The 18408-nt window shown below is 40.1% G+C and overlaps 1 protein-coding gene across 2 annotated transcripts in view; it reads left to right on the top strand.

Annotated features, from left to right (window-relative positions):
• The window catches only part of GAS7 (growth arrest specific 7), a 282466-nt gene that overhangs the window by 104181 nt on the left and 159877 nt on the right, over positions 1-18408 (top strand). Inside the window, exon 1 of one of the 2 annotated variants that reach the window (XM_027850135.1) lies at positions 7878-7897. The exons of the other annotated variant lie outside the window; for it this stretch is intronic. The gene's annotated coding sequence lies outside the window, so the exon portion shown is untranslated. Of the gene's footprint in view, positions 1-7877; positions 7898-18408 lie in introns of those variants that run through there. 2 annotated transcript variants of the gene reach the window in all.

The following is an 18408-nucleotide window of genomic DNA, read 5'->3' as shown; positions in this document are numbered from 1 at the left end:
GTATTTTCTTTTGTTTATTTTTTTGGGGGGGCAATTGGGATTAAGTGACTTGCCCAGGGTCACACAGCTAGTGAGTGTCAAGTGTTTGGTCTGAGGCCGGATTTGAACTCAGGTCCTCCTGACTTCAGGGCCAGTGCTCTATCCACTGTGCCACCTAACTGCCCCTACATATGTATATTTTACTCAAATTTCTATGCATTTACCTATACAAATATAATCTTGGGACAATATATGAATAATGTCCTACATATAATAAAAAAAGTTAACACTACAAAAATGAGAAAAGTACATCAATAGTTCAGTCTTTATGGGTATCCTCATGATTTCTAATTAAAAAGGTAGGGGGGGCAGTTAGGAAGGAAGGTTACTTTTGCTTCCTTTGTCAAATATTCTACCCTAGAAGTGGTATTTTTCCATTTATGAATCAGTAATCCTGTTGGTGTCTGTACACATTTGTATATAACTAGAAAATAAACTGAAGTATCATCAGTTGAACTGTAAAACAATATAATGATGCTAATAAGCCAAGCAAAGCAGAAATTGATATATTGATGGATGGCATGTAACACCAGCCCCAAATAGTCTTTCTGGGAGGTCTGTCTGGAGATGAGGACTTGTCAAAGTAGAGGAACCAAGTCTGTATTAGAGGACTGGTGAATATATGATCCTTTCCAAAAGTCTTTGATTAAAGCAAAGCCTTCTGAATTTTCCTTAGGGATTTAGCTCTCAAATAGTAAATCTGTTTATTTATGGTCCTGATCACTAACCCCTAATCCTTCATCTCCATGTGTCTATGTGCCTTTGGGGAAACTCTTTGGGATTCAGATGTCATGCAAAAGCATCTTTGTAGTTATTTTTTTAATAAGAAGGAAGTTGTTCTTTCTATGGGTTAAGTGGAGGCTGTATATGGTTCAAATTTAATTGGAAACTTTAACCCCATATTTTAGTTTTTAAATAAGTTTTTATTGATAACTTTTTTTCATTAGCAGGATTTCTCCCATTATCCCCCCTCAGAACTATTCCATATGATAAATAATATGATACTTTTTAAAAAGAAGAGAAAGAAGAGGGAAGTTTCAGCAAAACCAATCAATATGTTAAAATCTGACAATATATGCAGTGTCTCACATCCATGGACTCCCCAGTTCTGCAAAGGAGAGGATGGAGATGTCTTCTGATATCTTCTCTTTGGGGTCATGTTTTCTCTTTGTAATTCTGTAACATTCACTTAATTTTTGTGGTAGTTGTTCTTTTCATTTACATTGCTCTAGTCATTATTTCTTGGTTCTGCTTACTTCACTTTGCATTTAATCATGTAAGCCTTTCCATTCCTCTCTTTTTTATTCCTTGTTTTTTACAACATAACACTATTCCCTTTCCCAAGGATGGGCAGCTACTTTTGTTTCCAGTTCTTTGCTGCCACAAAAAGTGCTGCTATAAATATTTTAATGTATATGAGAACTTTCTTCTTAGTCATAATCTCCTTGGGATTTAAACCCAGTAGTGAAATACATGAGTCAAAGGTTATTGTCACTTCAGTCATTTATTTGCATAATTCCATAGTGTTCCTTGACCATTTCTTTTTTCATCTTTTCCCTGACATCCTACTTGGTAATTCAATTCAGCAAATAGAAATCAACCTACTGTGTGCAGAATACTTAATTTCTTTGAGGGTAAAGAATGTTTCCAGTTTTGCTTTTGTACCTCTTGTACTTAGCACAGTGCCTAGTACATAAAGGTGCTTAATAAATACTTACTGAACTGAAATTTTGGAGAAGAAAATGTCACTGCCCCCATTGTAGCACAGAGGTAAGACAAATACAGAAATAATTATAAACACTAAATGCTAAATTAAGGTGCTACATGAGATCCAAGAAGAAAAAGCTCATTTACTCACTGGGAGGAATCAGGAAGCTTTTTTTGAAGGAGGGTTCATTTGTTTTTGTTTTGTTTTGTTTTTTTAGTTGGGCTTGACAGGAAGAATAGAGATTCAGCAGGCAAAAGAGGGAGATGGGCAAGAAAGCACATCTCTAGGCAGAGCTAGCAAAGTGGACAAAGTACACATCGTGTAGAGGGCAACAAGTTATACTATTTAACTGAAATTTAAAATACATGGAGGGATGTTTCCCACCATCTATCTGCTCTCCGGTGAACTTCTCAAGAACCTAACCATCCTTTCAACCCTTGAATTCAGCCCTCCTCAGAACCTTCTGCCTCTGAGCCCCCTCTCTCTGATTGGAGGATATAGGGTTCCTCCCAGAAGCTTCTCTAAGGAAGGGCTTCAAGCCAACTATCTTTTCATTTCCCATCTGGATGAATCCTTCTGGACTTCTCCATCATGTCCCTCAGTGGAAGGAAATCCTCCTCCTTTCAGCTTTCTTTTGTGCGTTGTCTTCTCCCATTAGAGTGTAAGCTTCTTTAGGGCAGGCACTCTTTTTTTCTTTCTAGGGGTTAGAACAATGCTTGGCACTTAACAAATATTTATTAACATGAAATAAGGCTGGTTGTGAGGGCTTTCTGTAGGGTCTTGAATTATGAAATTTAACAGGCATAAATTATGTAAAGCACTAGTCAGGTTCAGAATGTCAATACCACAAGTATAGGATGGGAGAAGTGTACCTGGGCAAAAGTTCACATGAAAAGGGCCTGGCTATTAGGATGATGTTACAGAAGACGAGAGGAAAAACACTAATTCAATCATTGATTACATCAAGAATCGTAGTGTCCTATGGGAAATAATTGTCCTTCACTTTGCCCTCCTTGGATCATATGTAAAATGCATTTAAATTTGGGTGTCTTATTTGAGGAAAGATATAAGCTGCAAGGAATGATGAATAAATTTTGGTTAAAGTAACTGATGATATTTAAGCTGGAAAAGAGAAGGGGGAGGGGTGCAGGAATAGCTGTATTCTAGTATTTGAAGAGTTGTCACATTGAAGAGGGATATTGTCTTGTTCTATTTTGCTCAGAGGGCTGCACTAGGAATAATGGATAGACAAATTTAGCAAATTTAGACTTGATATACAGAAGACCTTCCTAACAGTTAGATTTCTAGAAGGAATGGACTGCCTTAAAAGGTAGTAGGTTCTTTTTCACTAGAGGTCTTGAAGCAAAAGCTGGATGATCATTTGCATCTGGATTGTTGTTCATGGGGTTGGACTGGTGAGTTCCTGTTCTATACCTGCCGCACGCCGACCTTCTGCCAGCCGTACGCCGGTACCCACTCCTTCTATAAGGAGCACACTACCAGAGTCATACTCACTCCTGAGTCTTTGGTACTCAGCCGGATCAACACACAGAGACGAGCCATCGGGAGGCGCCAACACCAGAGCTTTATTCAGAGGCCAACACAGCAAGCCATCATAGCAAGCCCAAGCAGCAAGGCCAGAGCAACAGGGCAGGAGCCAGGAGAGCGCGCGCGTGATCTGACCACACTTGTTCCTAAAAACCTACCTAGCCCCTCCTCCCTAGCCCGCTTACTAGCCAATGATTGTAGGGTCAGATACTGGAAGGGGCTGTCTGAGTTTAGCACACCAAGGGGGAGGGAGTGACGTAGGAGGCTAGGACCGGATATAGGAAGGAGGCATCTGGGAATGGCGCATAGACAAGAGTACGTGACCTAGGAAGTCAGACTCAGACACTGGGAGGAGGGGTCTGGGTCAGTGCTGCACAAAGGGACCCAGGAAGTCAGGAAGGTCACAAGAGGCGTCTGGGGATGACTTGCATATAGGGAGGGGACTAAGCAAAGGGAACTCAGTCCTCTGCCGTCCCACTCCCACGTGGCACCACCCCTTGCCTCAGGAGCTCCTCTGTATCCAGCCCATCCCAGTTCACCACGACTCTGCCTACCACAGCCCCTGCCTCGACTTCCAAAATACCCAGATCCTACCCTACCCTTGCCACAGCGCCCAACCTGGTAGCTGCCAACATCAGACAGTCCCTCACACTGTTCAACCATGAGATCATGTGATTTTCATTAAGAGTAATTAGTGGAAGTTACAGAGGAGCATTTAGGTTTGAGGAGTGTTCAGGGGAGTTGGCAAAAAGAGAGGGACATTAGAAGAGGGAACGAATATGTTAGGGAATGAATAAGACAACTTAGGTTGGAATCCTGATGCTACCACTTGCTGCTTGTATAACTTTGGTGTTTTGTGCTGGGTTTTGCTATAGGGCAAAAAAGTCCTTGGAGGCTGAGTATTCTAATAACCAGTTACTTTACTGTGATGAGAATTTTTTAATTTGTTTTTATCAGTGGTGTAAGGATACTGAATGAGCACAGCTTCTTATGCCCACCCTGCTAAGATGTTTAGTGGCCTTCCAGATGAAAGTAGCAGAGGATTTGTCAGATCTGAGAAGCCCATGAGAAGAAGCTAAAATGTCTCTGTCCCAGGTCATTTACCTGGGGGTAGTCCCTTAATAACTCAAGCTACTGTAGAGGACATAGTGTGTGTGTGTGTGTGTGTGTGTGTGTGTGTGTGTGTGTGTGTGTGTGTGTGTGTGTATCCATTCATCCCACTACACTTGGTCAAGAAGCTGAGGGTCTGTTTCCTCAACTGTGAAATGGGGCAATTAGAGTAGATTGTCTCCAAGATTGTCTTTTCCAACTTTAAATCTGTGATATTATAACTATAGCTGAAAATTTTATATATGAGAAAAACAGATCAATATAATCATCCATAATAACATCAACCCTTTCCATTTTATTTTATATAAGCTGAGAGTGGATGTGATTTACATATATTAGCACTTAATAAATGTTTGTTGAGTTGACTTAAAATTGAATTGAATTCATCCAAGGTAAATACAGGTAGAAAGTAGTAAGACTAAGATTTAAGCCCAGGTCTTCAGACTCCCAAGACCAATATGATGAGCAATGGTAGCTCTCCAAGTCAGCAATTATTTATTAGGCACCTACTATATATCAGACACTATGCTAAGTGCTAAGGTACAGAAAATAGCAAAATACAAAAACTGTCCATCCCTTCAAACGAGTTCAAGATGTCTATGGTACATTCACTTTGAGATGTCCAGTAAGCAGTTGAAGGTCAGGAGAGAGGTAAGGGTTGGATAAGTAGGTCTGAGATCTGAGAGATGAAAGTTGAATCTGTGGGAGCTGATAAGATCGCCAAATGAAATAGCATAGAAGGAGGAAAAGAAGAGCCCTGGCCAGAAGGAGGGGATGAGAACACCCACAGTTAGTGGGAATTATCTGGATGAAGAACCAGTAAAGGAAAATGAGGAGTCAGACAGGTAGAAAGAAAACCAGGACATAGCGTCATGAAAACCTAGAGAGAAGAGAGTATCAAAGAAAAAAGGGTGATCAGTGACAAAGGCTGCAGAGAGATCAAGAAAATGAGGATTGAGAAAAACCTAATGGATTTGGCAATTAAGAAATCATTGATAACTTTGGAGAGAGCAGTTTCAAGTAGCTTCAGGTCAGAAAGCCAGATTGTAGAGAATTAAGGAAAGAAAGTGGAGACATTGATTGTAGATGGCTTTCTCAAGAAGTTCAGCCATAAAAGAGAGGGGGGATGTGAAATGATAGTCTCTAATGATACCTGGTCATTATTCTATTGCCATAAATTATTGTCTCCTCCCTGCTCTATGGTTATTTTATTTGGAAGCATACTACCACTCAAATGAAAATATTCTTTCCAGGATTACCATCAGTCTCCTAATTACTAAATTCAAAAGCTTTTTCTCAGTCCTTACCTTATTTGAACTTTGAGATTTAAAAATTCTGATGCTCTTGGCTTCAGTGAAACCATTTTCTTCCATGTTTCTCTTTTGAAATGGCTTTTGCTGGACCATCATTCCAGCTCTCTTCTACTAATGTCAGTGTCCTCCTGGGCCCCCTTCTCTTTCCACTTTCCCTTGGTGATCTCCAATGGTTCAATGATCATCTCTTTGCAAATGACTTGTAGACCTATATACATATTCAAATCTCTAGCTCAAATCTTTCTCTTGAGTTCCAATACAGTATCACCAACTGCCTATTAGTCATCTTCATCTGAATGCCCTATATACATTTCAATCTAAAATGGCCAAAGGAAAATTCGTTATTTATGCCTCCTCTCAAATATACTTCTCCTTCATCTTCTATGTTTCTGTTGAAGGCATCACTATTTTCCCAACTAATCAGGTTCATGACCTCATTTAGAACTATAAAGTTAGAGAGCTATGAGCTAGAAGGTCAAACCTTAAAGGTTACAGTCTAAACTCTTAATTTTACTGATAAGTAAACTAAATTCCAGAGAGGTTAAATTACACAGCTAAATAATGTCCCTGGCAGGATTTGAATATAGTTCTTGACTCCAAGTCCAGTATTCAATCTAGTGTCACTCACTTGCTTTAGAGATTCATCCTTGACTCTTCCATCCCCTCCCCCATATCCCATCACCCATCATATTTTCTTGAAACTGTATCTATAACATATCTCATTCACACCCCCTCAATCCACTCATATAGCCATCTCTCTTGTTCAGACCCTTATCATCTAAAGTACTGCATTAGCATTCTAATTCATTTCTCCAGGCTCAAATCCTTCTTTTATAGAACTGCCAGAATTATTTTCCTAAAGCAGAAGCATTTATACTTGCTCTCTCAAAAATTTTCAACTCTTCTCTATTGCCTCTAGGATAAAATACGAATTATTCAATCTAGAATTTAAGCACACTCGAACTTAATTTTCTAGATTTATTTCATATTACTTCCATTCCCATTCACACAATCTGTATTATGGTCATAGGTCCCTTATGGTTTTTCCCTAAACTCAGAATTCTCTCTCCTTTCTCCATTTATTTTATTTCACCTTCTGTATTTCTAATGTATTTCTAAATACATGTCTTTCCCCTCTCCATCTTTTATAGCAAAAACATGAATAAGAAAGGCAGGGGTGGGTGGGAAATGCAATTCAGTAAAATGAACCAATTTATCAGCTAAATCTAACATTATATGCAATGTTCTGTACTCTGCATAGAAGGGAGAGAGGTGCCAGCCTTGGTCATTATGATGATTTGTAGCCAATGTGTATATTGTTTTCCTTTTTTGCTTACCTTACTCTGCATCAGTTCATTTGTCTTTCCAGGTTTCTCTGAATTCTTCATAATCATCATTTCTTATGGCACAATAATACTTATGGCACATTCACACAGGTTGTTCCCCATGCCTAGACATCATTTTTTTTTCACCTTTGTCTCCTATAATCCTTCAATTCCTTTAGGGCTCAACTTGGGTGCCATCTTCCACCCCTTCCTCACCCCACCCCCAGTTGTTGTATTTAGTTATCTGTGTATGAATTTCATCCTCCAGTAGAATATAGGTTCCTTGAAAGCAAGCGCTTTGCTTTTAAAAATTTTTTTTTTCCTTTTGTATCCTCAGTGCCTAACACAGTGCTATATTCATAATAAATGCTTATTGAACGTTGGTTCAATGTTGCCCGTATCTAAGGATAAAACCTTGTCTTCTTCCTACACAAAGAAGAATCCTAGCCTTTGGATGAGAAGTGGGCTTCAGCATTGCAGTGGGGAAGTTTAGTCTTTCTGGGGGCAGCGGTGAAAGAAACTAAAGCCAGGAAGCTGAACAAGACAAGGGTCCACTCAGAGACAACAGCACCTACTCCATATGGGCAGTGAGCTCAGCTGTGTTGGAAAGAGTTGGAAATGCTTTCCTCTTTGTGGAATACTTCTCTGTTTCATTTTGAATATCATTTGTTTGGTTGCCATAGCAACACCAAGTCTCTATTTTAATGCTAACCTGCGTGGCTGCAACTTTCTATATATAAATGCTGCTTTGCACAGTGAATTAGCTGTGCCGCCTGAAGAAACAAGTGGATGTGAAAACTGGAAGAAAATGGCCAGTATGTCAGCTTTCAGTGACAAGGGACTGTGGGGTTGAGGTAAGTCACAACCTGCCTGAACCATCTCTGGGGTGGTTCATCTTAAGTTCAGGCAGTAGTCTTCTGCCAAGGTATTTGAGACAGGTTGTCTTTCTGCTTGTTGTTGGTTGTTTTCGTCCTTGGGTGTGCTACCTTCCTTATTGAGGGAGCTGTTAGTCAGTGTAGATCTTTAATAAGCATAGAAAAGACTGGATGACTTATTTTTCTGTTCTTTCCATATAATTCACACACACACACACACACACACACACACACACACACACACACACACACGTTTCCTAAAGGCCTAAGTCTTTCTTCTGGCTAATAATAGTTTGCCTGTTGTTGCTTCTATTGGACTTCGGGCTCTCAAGAAGAGCAGGGAGGGTTTTTTGCCTTTCTTTGTAGCCCCAGATTAGCATAGGGCCCACCACAAAGTAAGAGCTTAATAAATGCTTGTTGATCGGACTTATTTAGGGGCAGAGGGAAGAAGAGATTATATGGAAGTCTTGAATTAGGAATAAGAAGAAGTATCTGAGTTTTGCACTTCTGTATTAACTGGAAAGTCAGTTTTGTTGGGTTGCCTTTTAGTTGCCTATCAGCAGAACCCTAACAAGGAGAGGGTGACTGAGGCTTTGCCACAAGGGCTCTGAAATGTGTGAGATATACTTCCTTATGTTTCATGGTTCTACCCTATTGAATTGTCATGGTCCCACTCTATTGAATTGTCATGGTCCCCTGAATCTCCAGGGTCTAAGCAGGTAGATGGACTGGAAGGGCTCTTAACCTAGAGTCTCTGAACTTTTTTAAAAAAATCAGTTTGATCATTGTATTTCAATAAAATTGGTTTTCTTTGTAATCCTATGCATTTTGTTTTCTGCATTTAAAAACATTATTTCTGAGAAAGGGTCCATAGGCTTTACCATGTGACAACTTAACTGATACTATCTTACTAAAGGTCAGAGCCAATACCCTGGAATTGAGAGTGATGATCAACACTGTCACTGACCCATCTCCACCTTTCCTTTAGGGACCCTGGAGATGATCAGTTGTGCCATGGAGGAAATGGACCAGACTTTTTAGGGGACCAGTCACCCTTTCCCAGCACAGTTTCATCTAACCAGGGAGTATTGTTGGAGATCTTTTTACACAAAGGTTGCACTGAATATGAAGGCCAGTGCAACCTGAAAGAGATGGAATCTCAGGGCCTTCCTGCACCCTAAGTGACTTCTTTGCTTCCTAGCTTCCATTTCCAAAGCTGCTCTACTGCTCTCCTCATGTGTTGTTGAACCTGCCTAAGTGCTAGAACCCATAGTTAAAGCTCTGCCGGGCAGTGTTTATTGCCTTTGACTTGACTCTGCCTGCATTCAATGTTGAGAGTTTTTTCTTTCCTCTGGCATGTTGTTTGCTTTTTTATTTTTTTTATTTTTCTCTCATGATTTTCTTTACTGCAGAGGCGTCAAGAAGCCAGGAAGAAGTCTCTTTAAGGTGTAAGGCAGGGTTCTGTGGAATGGCATCACATGGATGTGTACATTTCCATGATGAGGATGGAGCTATGTGTCCATGTGTACCCATCCCTTTGTTGTGAATGTGTGTTGTGGGTGGAATTGGGGGGGGGTGCAGACTGTGACATGAATAGCAGTAGAGAATACTATAAAAGGTTATCTTTTTTGGCATTCTGGAAATTAGCCCATGCTAAAATTTAGGATTTCTTCCTGCAACATTCTTCATTCAGCAGATAATGATAATGGATTGCATTTATCACTGTATAACTATATTTAGAATTTTTAGTCACAGTGTACTTGTTTTTAAGCAGATGAAGGAGGTGCTCTGCAGGAGATTATAGGATGATTGATCTGGAGTCATAAGAAACCTTAGAGGCCATTTAGTGCAATCCCTCTCACTTTACAAATAATGCAATTAAGACTTGGCTCTCCAAGAAATGACTTGCCCGTGGCTCCATAGGTAGCAAGTGGCAGAGCTCGGATTTGAACACAGATCTTCTCTAATGTTGATTTGTAACGGTTATTCTCTCCATTTTGCACATTTAGAGAGGGAAGTCAAGAGACTTACCCTTAGGCCCAAAGAGCTGGGATTCAAATTGCTCTTCTGATTCAATATCCACTGCTCTTTTCATTTCTCCGTGATTCCTTCAAACACTTATACATCTGACCCATGTATAATATGTGCTATATATCCTAGAGGATTTCTTCTAGGTCCCTATTTCAAAAAAAACCTGAAATTTTCTCCAAAGGATACCTGCCATTGCAAGGGCACTCCTACTGGAATTACAAACTCACCCAATAGGGCAGGTAGGCTCAGTTAGAGACACAAACAAATAAGATCTCATAAAGCTCTGAACAAGGGTGAGGCTCCCAAGGTTTCTAAGCCAGCAGGCAGACCTTATCTGATGAACCTGCACTGCTTAGTTGCTGTTGTTGGATCATTTTTCAGCCTTAATCTGGCCTGTTGTTGTTTAGTCTATGGATTGGGTCTGAATCTTTGTGACCCCATTTGGGGCTATCTTGGCAGACATACTGGAGTGGTTTGCCATTTCCTTCTCCAGCTCATTTACAAATGAGGAAACTAATAAGGCAAACTAGGTTAAGAGACTTGTCCAGGGTCACACAGCTAGTATCTGATGCTGGATTTTAACTCAGGTCCTCTTGACTCCAGGCCTGCCTGGCAGTCTATCCACTACACCTCTGACAAAAGAATTTTAAAAGTAGTCTGGACTGGACTGGTCTCTGTTGGTGGCTGGAGCTGAACAAAGCAGGCTAGAGACAGGTGAGTCAAAAGTCAAATAGTTCAATTTCAGAGTGACGAAAATGCTTGCAAGTTCAGGACTAGCCATACCATTCAATTGTGGAGTTTGATCCAAGTACAGCCCCAGCCTCCTCTATAACTTATATGCCTATAGATGAACGAACCAAAGAAAAATGAATACCATGAGGAAATTCCTTGGTTTGAGAGATGCCCAAGGGATAAACCCTAAAGAGGATAGTCTCCCACAACACCAGAGTAGTGTCTGATTCCAACACTAATGGGGAAGGAACTCTAGATGAAGACTACAACAAGAAGAGCACCAGAAGTCCTTTGACGAGGAAGCCCATAGCAGAGCTCCAAAGTCCCTTGAAGGATGAATCAAGGCTAGTCAACTATACTTAGGACTGGGTAAGCCCTGCCCTACAGGATTCAGTTTCAGAGCTTGACCCAAACATATACCTCTATGAGCAAACCAAGAAAAATGACCACTGCAAGGAAATTCCAAGGTTTGAGGGACACCCAGGAGGTGTCTGAACCCCAAAGAGGATAAAGATCCCAAAAGTCTTCAAAGAAAAAAAAATGCCCAGATTCATACCTCCCTCTTACCAGACTTTATCCTAGAGAACCATACCCAGCAAAGCCCCTTGAATAGAGCCATTTCCCCTGTTTGAGCATGTTACTTGAAGACCTGTCTTTAAGAGACATGATCAGACTCACTGAGAAACTGAAAATATGTAATGAAATTATGTATTATTATATATTATACATACATACATATCTATATATCTGTATCTATATCTATCCATATATATGTGTGTGTGTGTGTGTGTGTGTATATATACATATATGTATATATTTATATAGAAAAGAACACTACATTTTCAGTCAGAGGATTCAAATCCTGGGTTTGCTACTTGTTACCTATGTAACCTTTATGCTCCTCTTTGTCCTGATCCATAAAAAGAAGAAACTTGACTAGATGATTGCTAATGGCCCTATTGAAATCTGAATTTTATGATATATATCAGTCTGATACTGCTCCTCCCTGTCAATTCTACCTTTGTAACATCTTTAATAGCCTCCCTTTCTTCCCTCTGACGCTGTCACCACCCTGGTGAAAGTCCTTATCACCTCACACATGGACTATTAGCCTTCTGATTGGTCTCCCTGCCTTGTCTCTCTCTATTTCAGTCCATTCTCCATTCAGTCATCAAATTAATTTTCTTAAAGGACCAGTCTGGCCAGGTCACTCCCTTACTCAATGAATTCCATTGGTTCCCTATAACCACCATACCATAAATGTTAAATCCTCTGCTTTTCAAAGCTTCATAACCCAGCCTCCTCCTACCTTTTCCATTTTCTTACATCTTCCTCACCCCCACATACATCCAGTGACACTGACCTCCTTGCTATTCTCAGACAACATACTATATCTCTCTACTTCAGCCATTTTTATCAGCTGTCCCTCATTCTTTGATTTCTCTCCCCTTTTCATCTGTACTTCCTTCTTGGCTTCCCTGGATTCCTTTACATCCCTGCTAAAAATCCCACCTTCTGTGAGAGCCTTTCCTGATTCGCCCTTAATGCTACAACTCTCCCTCATTTGATTATCTGTAATTTGGCATCTATCACAGACACACACACACACACACACACACACACCTCTGTGTGTGTGTGTGTGTGTGTGTGTTCTGTCTTGTTTATGTATATTTTTTACATGCTGTCTCCCTCATTAGACTGCACTCCCAGAGGTCAGGGACTGGTTTTTGTTATCGCCTTACTTTATATCCCTGGCACTTGTGTTCTTATTGATTGTCTCTCACCCCATTTCTCTTTTAATTAACATTTGCGTTCTTAACATGGGTTACATGGATAGATTTCAAGGAGTCTGTGAAAAAGGGAAAAATTACATCTTTATTTTCCCTAGCCTCTCACTCAAATTGAGCATTTCCTTCAATTAATTAAAAACATTATACTGAGACTTCCAAAGAGGTCCTTGACACACAAAAAAGTTGAAAACCACTATTTTAGGAGATGATTTCACCTCACTGTGAATATTAGATCAAAATCCCTTTTAACCTTTTCTTCAGACTCATTCTTCATTAGTTAACTGCTCTTTTTCTTCTTGATAGACAGATTTCTTGCTTCACAGATCCTCTTTTCTGCCCAATTATCCTTTTGCCTCTGGGCCTCTCCTGTATTACCTTCTTTCCAGGAATGCCCTTCTTTAAAAGCTCCCTTCCTTAATCTACTTTAAAAGACCTCCCCCAATGCCATATTCCACTCCAAGCCTTAACAGTTTACTGCAATGTAGCTGTCCCTCCAGTAGAATAGCATAATTTGAGCGGAGTAAATATGAGCAAATACTCTCAGCCCACCTTGGCACATGAGGGGATGTGGAAAGGGACAATTGGCCGCAGTGCCCATCAATCTGTCATTGCTAATTCCAGTGTGAAGAATCTGATCTGATGGAGGTCTGTCATTCTCAATTTCAGGTAGCCTGCTTCCAGTTATTTTATTGCTGTTAATTTATGGTTGAACTTAAACTCATGGAAGGAATAATCCAAATCTTCTCACCCTTTGAAGTTCATAAGATCTTTAGAGCTGAAAAGCTCTCCTCTTGTCCAGCGATTCCTTCTCAGGGGGCTTGCTGGAACATTCCCCACTAAACCAGTAAACGCTCAAATTTCTGATTCCAATTAGCTTATTGACTTTATGTAACCTCCACAGGGCATAACCAAGTTCCTCAGCCAATCTGAACAACTTTCTTCTGTGGTGCCATTCATCCAATGACTTTCAAAGACAAGTTAATTGACCAAGGACTTTTTTGTACTTTGGGTGATTGATTGAATTGAATTTAGTGTCTGAGGCTTGTTCATATCTATCACAATCAAGATGTTCTCACTTGGTTAAAATACCAAAGCATAGCATCTTATCACTTACATTGGGGTGGGGGGGGTGTAGTAATTCTCCAGTATGAACACACCTCTCCCCCATGTAAAAATATGTACATTAACAGTGGTTGTAAAGTTCAAATCAGATAATATATGCAAAGTACTTTGCAAACCTTAAAGGCTATTTTTATTGTATTTATTATTATTATTGTTAGCCTTCAGTCATGAGGCCTCCAATCTGGTGATGACTTCCTATCCCAAACCCTATACTGTGCTCCTGCTGAAATCAAGCAGTGTTTATAGAGCAATACAGGGATGTGATGGTAAATGTTTAACTATGGGCTCTCTGGAAAAAGAATTGTATATACTAGTACTTTTAAGTAACTGTTAAGTTTAATCTGTACCATTAACACTTTAATCTAGGACAATCAACAAAACAATAAATCAAATCCTGAATTATATCAATTTCTGATTTCTGACAACTAAGTGCTCATATTGAAAATTTAACAATGGTTTTCAATATAGTTAGCAACTAGTAGCATCAAGAAAGTCATCGTGTAGAAGGAGACAGTTGGACTGAGATTTGAAGGAAACTAGATTTTTGGATGTAGAAATGAAGAGAAAACACATTTTAAGCACTGGGGCAACCTGTATATGAAGGCATGGAGACTGGAGAGGGATTGTCCCAGCAAGAAGGTTAGTTTGGACCATAGAATACAAGATAAGGAGTAAGGGTAAGAGGACTGGTTGGAGCCAGTTTGTGAAAGACTTTAAATACCAAGCAGAAGAATTGATATTTGAAGTTCGAGGTAATAAGAAGACCTGGACCTGGAATTTATTGAGCAGGGGGGTGGCATGGTCATTCCTGTGCTTTACAAAAATTATTTTGGCAGTTTTGTAAAGGAAGAAATGTTTATCAATTTATTTCAGCCATTTCCTTGATCTATGTGGAAGAACGTGTAGGATACTTTGGGGGGTGCTTAGCACAGAGCCAGTAATGTCAAACTAGAGAAAGGGCATTATGGAATGTTGACAACAGGACAAGTCCAGGGTCTGGAGTTAGAGAAGAGATCTTATAGAGATGTAAAGAAGATGTCATTTCACATCTCTGAAAACTGAGGCCCGATGCTGAGTGAAATGAGCAGAACCAGGAGAACGTTGTACATAGTAACAGCCACATTGACTGATGACTAACTTTTATAGACTTTACCCCTCTCAGCAATACAAGGATCTAAGACATCTCCAACAGCCTCATGATGGAAAATGCTATCCACATCCAAAGAAAGAACTACGGAGTTTGAATGTAGATCAAAGCATACTATTTGATTTTTTTTTTCTTCTGTTGTGTTTTGTCTCCTCTTTCTGGTGGTTCCTCCTATTGGTTCTAATTCTTACTTACAACATCACTAATGTGAAAATATGTTTAATAGGGATGTATATGTATAGCCTATATTAGATTGCATGCTGTCGTGGGGAGGGAGGTAGGGGGCAAAAAATTTAAAACTCAAAAGCTTATGGAAGTGATTGTTGATAATTCAAAATAAATTAATAAACCATTTTGAAAAAAAAAAAGAAAAAATGAAAACTGAGGCCCATAGATAATGTGACTTTCTCAAGTAAAAGGTAGAACAACACGCCTCTCAAGCCAAACATATGCCTGCTTTCTTGCTAAATTTGGGGAAACAGTAAAACTAGGCAAGCTAAGAGAGGTGAAAATAGACCCAAGAAGCTATATATATGATCATAGGATTTCACATCTCCTCATTTAAAGACAAAGCTAAATGTGGCCCAGAAAGTGAAGTGATTTGCCCAAGGTCATTCAGATAGTGAGTAGCAGAGCAAGGATTTTAATGCAGGTCCTCTGACTGAAAATTCAGTGCTCATTCTACATTGTACATAACCAGGAAATCAGTTAATATATTTGATAGATTCATAGGTAAGGGCAATTGAGGTAGCACATTGCAAAACCTGTGTGACCAGTATAGGTGGGGAAGATGGGATGGATTGAAAGGTCCTGCGGAGAAATGTAGACAGGAAGGAGTCAGCAGGTAGCACATTTCCAAGTAAGGAGGACGCATTTAAGGGTGTGGGAACTGAGTTCACACAGGAAGGATGGGGGAGTTAAGCAAGGATCCAAGAAGCATCAGGGAACCAGACTGGTATCAAAAGTTACTCAAAGGTTCAAGGACTCTCACACTTGGGAAGATGGGACAAGAGTTCTGGGCAGCATCATCTAAGACTAACCCCTGGAAGGACTGGGCAGTAAGAATTCAAAGCAGTCCAAAGGAACATTCAGGCAACTGCAGGTCAACCCTGATCCTGCTCTCTGTCCTTCCTTTATGGTCTCCACTTAGTTTTGGTGGACAAGGACTGGCAGCCAGAGAAGGTAGAGTTTTACAGGTTCCTCTTAATGGCATTACAGAGAGCTAGGCTTTCTAGGGAGTTCAAATAGTTCAATTCACCTGCTAGTTCAGACCAGTATTTATAATTCACAAAGTGATAGATCATTAGAAATGGAAGGAACCATAGAGAGCCTGTGTTCCAACTTACCCATTATACTGATATGAAAATGGAGGCCAGGAGAGATGTATATTTGCTATTTGGATAGGGACATAGTTGTATATTTTAAAAACTGAGGCCCTAGATGGCATGTCTGCTATTTGGATAGACCATGATTGCATATTTTAGATTAGGAATCTTAACTATTACCAAAGGTGACCTGAAACATGATTTTGAGGCATGTATGAAAGAAATTTATAATTTTGCCCTCCTGTTTGTCTTTTCTTCCTCTATTTCTGCTATGACTTTACCTACAGTTGTCTATTGTGTCTTATTCTCATTCCAATCTGTCACCTAATTTCCATTAAAGTGTCAAAGTAGGAATTAAATTTTAAAAATGAAACCCTTTATAGACCTAAAGTTACAATGGTGGAATGATGGGAATGGGATTCAGAATCTAGGTTTGAATCTGTGTTCTTCAGCTAAATGACACAATGGATAGAGTTTTGGGCCCCTGCAGTCAGAAAGACCTGAGTTCAAATCTAGCCTCAGACACTTCACTGTGTGACCCTGACCCTGGGCAAGTCAGTTAACCTCTGTCTGTCTGGGTTTCCTCATCTATAAAATAAGAATAGTAGCACCTGCCTCCCAGGATTGTTGTGAAGATCAAATGTGATAATATTTGTAAAACATTTTGCAAACCTTAAAGTGCTATGTAAATGCCAGCTATTATTATTATGTAACCTTGGACAAATTGCTTCATATTTCTGAAATACGAGTTCACTTTCAGCACTAAATCACACAAACCCATGATACTTCAGGTTAAGGGGATTACCTGTTATATAGAAGACAGCACCAGCATAGGGTAAGGGGAATCCACCCTGCTTCCTTACCTTTCTTTCCACAACTTCATTGCAACCAGAAGCTTTTTCACTTATTTATTTATTTTTTAATATTTTCTGTCTCATCAGAGGTCTCTGCAGACCACCTTGTGCTGGTATAGTTTCTAGTGGAGAGGGGGCAGGAAAATTAGCTAAACAGGCTTAGCCTCTTACTCTTCTCTCCCCTCTCCTTCCCTCCCCCTCCCCCAAGTCCAACCCAATCTCAGGAGGGAGGGAGGTTGTAAATGAAGACTTATTGGGCTCCTGCTGAAAGATTGATGATCACAGAGAAACATCCTATTTGTTTTCCAGTCTTCGTGTTCTATGCTATGACTGTGGCTCTGAAAGAATGTGGGTGTGTAAGTACAACACTGAAACCTGGGCTTCTGGGAGGAAGAAAAGACCTATAGAGAGAGATCCCAGGGCTTTATTTGATGATCCTACAAATCACAGTCTTGCCAGTCTCAATTTCATTCAGCCTCTGTCCTTCGCCTCACCCTGCTTTATGAAATGTAATTCTAGGGAAAGGAGCCCTGGCTGTGTATAATACGTTGTTGGGAAAACCCCAGCAAGGCACCACTGGTGAGTCCATACTGGTGAGACTGCAAATGAATGGCTTGCTTCCTTAAGTGGCCTGCTGGTCTTTAGCTGGGTGGGAGTGAGAAGGGAATTGTTTCAGCTTATGGTGGATGTGTCTCAGCGGTGTTCCTTGGTGGGAAATAAACAGCATGGTCTGGCTAGGGCAAACTCCATTCTGAGCCAGCAGCAGGACAGGTCAGAGATGTCTCTGATAGCCATCAACTGATGGCAAAGGGCCAGAAGCTGGACTTGTGAGAATAAGGATGCCCAAAAGAGGGACTGCAATGGTCCCTAGGGCAGGAGTACAGGCTATATGAGTATATAATACATATATTAATATGTATCTTTTTGTCTTTCTCTGTTTTCTCCATTATTCCCTCTTCTTCCTCATTTTCCTCCTCTTGCCTCTAAATCTGTCTTGTGTTTGTAGGATTGTAGATTTGGGGGTGGAAAGGACCTTAGATGACCATCCATTTATATGACCTCATTTTAAAGATTAGGAAACTGGATCCAGGAAAGAGCAATTGACTTGCCCAAAGTCACACAGACATTAAGCATTTTAAATGATTTGCCCAAGGTCTCAAAGAAGAGCAAGGTGGCAGAGCTGAGATTCAAACTCAGGTCCAGTGATGGTGATTCCTCCACGTTCAGCCCTCTCTCCACTATATGATTCTACTTCTCTATTATCTGTCCCTGTTACTTTTAGGGGAAAGGTAGGGTGGAGACTTATTTTTAGAACTTGTTCCAATTTAGCAGACCCCAGGCTCTTTTATTTAAATGTTTTGTGTTATTTTTTTTTCTGTTTTTTTTTGTTTTGTTTTGTATTGGGCTAGGGGGTGGAGTAGGAATAGACTGGATAAGTATTTGTCAATTGAGGAAGAAAAATAAAGCGAATTTTATGACTTCACTGCTG

Source organism: Vombatus ursinus, unplaced genomic scaffold (genome assembly GCF_900497805.2).
Source record: "Vombatus ursinus unplaced genomic scaffold, bare-nosed wombat genome assembly UNPS02008996.1, whole genome shotgun sequence".
Taxonomy (NCBI): domain Eukaryota; kingdom Metazoa; phylum Chordata; class Mammalia; order Diprotodontia; family Vombatidae; genus Vombatus; species Vombatus ursinus.
The sequence above is the reverse complement of the archived record's forward strand: the minus strand, read 5'-3'. Positions and strand labels throughout refer to the sequence as shown.